Source organism: Phaeoacremonium minimum (assembly GCF_000392275.1).
Source record: "Phaeoacremonium minimum UCRPA7 unplaced genomic scaffold PA7_03_scaffold_146, whole genome shotgun sequence".
NCBI lineage: Eukaryota > Fungi > Ascomycota > Sordariomycetes > Togniniales > Togniniaceae > Phaeoacremonium > Phaeoacremonium minimum.
Genome location: NW_006921053.1, coordinates 250,609 through 251,167, shown reverse-complemented (window position 1 = coordinate 251,167; position 559 = coordinate 250,609).

Sequence of the window (559 nt, the reverse complement as noted above, 5' to 3'; positions counted from 1 at the left end):
GAGGGTGCAGGTAAAGGCCTGGAGAAAGGCGATGCTTCAGAGCGGAGCAGTGATTGATGGGATAGCGGCGGGCTGCTGGACAAGGTGGGTTTGAGGGCCCTTGAGGGATGGGGGTATACTGGCGCAGTGATGTGAGTGAATGAAATGGGGGAATGGCAGCAGACGGACTGCCACGGGAAGCTGGAATGCGACCAGGTACCCAGTACAGCGCAGATCTGCTCTGGACAGTACAATGGCCAAAGTACTGCAACTCGCGCTACCGACAGTACCTCCTTCCCAGGTTGAGGGAGGACGAGGTGCGGGCACCGTCGCAGGAAGGCACGCAGGCAGGCACGCAGGTAGTAGTCACTCACTTATTACGGTAGCTCAGGCAGGGAGGCCAGGCAAGGAAAGAGGGAGGGAAGGAGCAAGGCAGGAAAGCAAGGGAAAGTACGTGGGCGCTGGGCAAGCATTTGCAGGCATTTCGCTGCCACCCCCCCGAATCACGCCCACCCAGATCACCCGGCCACTCGCTCTCTCTCGCTCCCTCGCTCCTTTTGGTGATGGCTCGCTGGCTGGG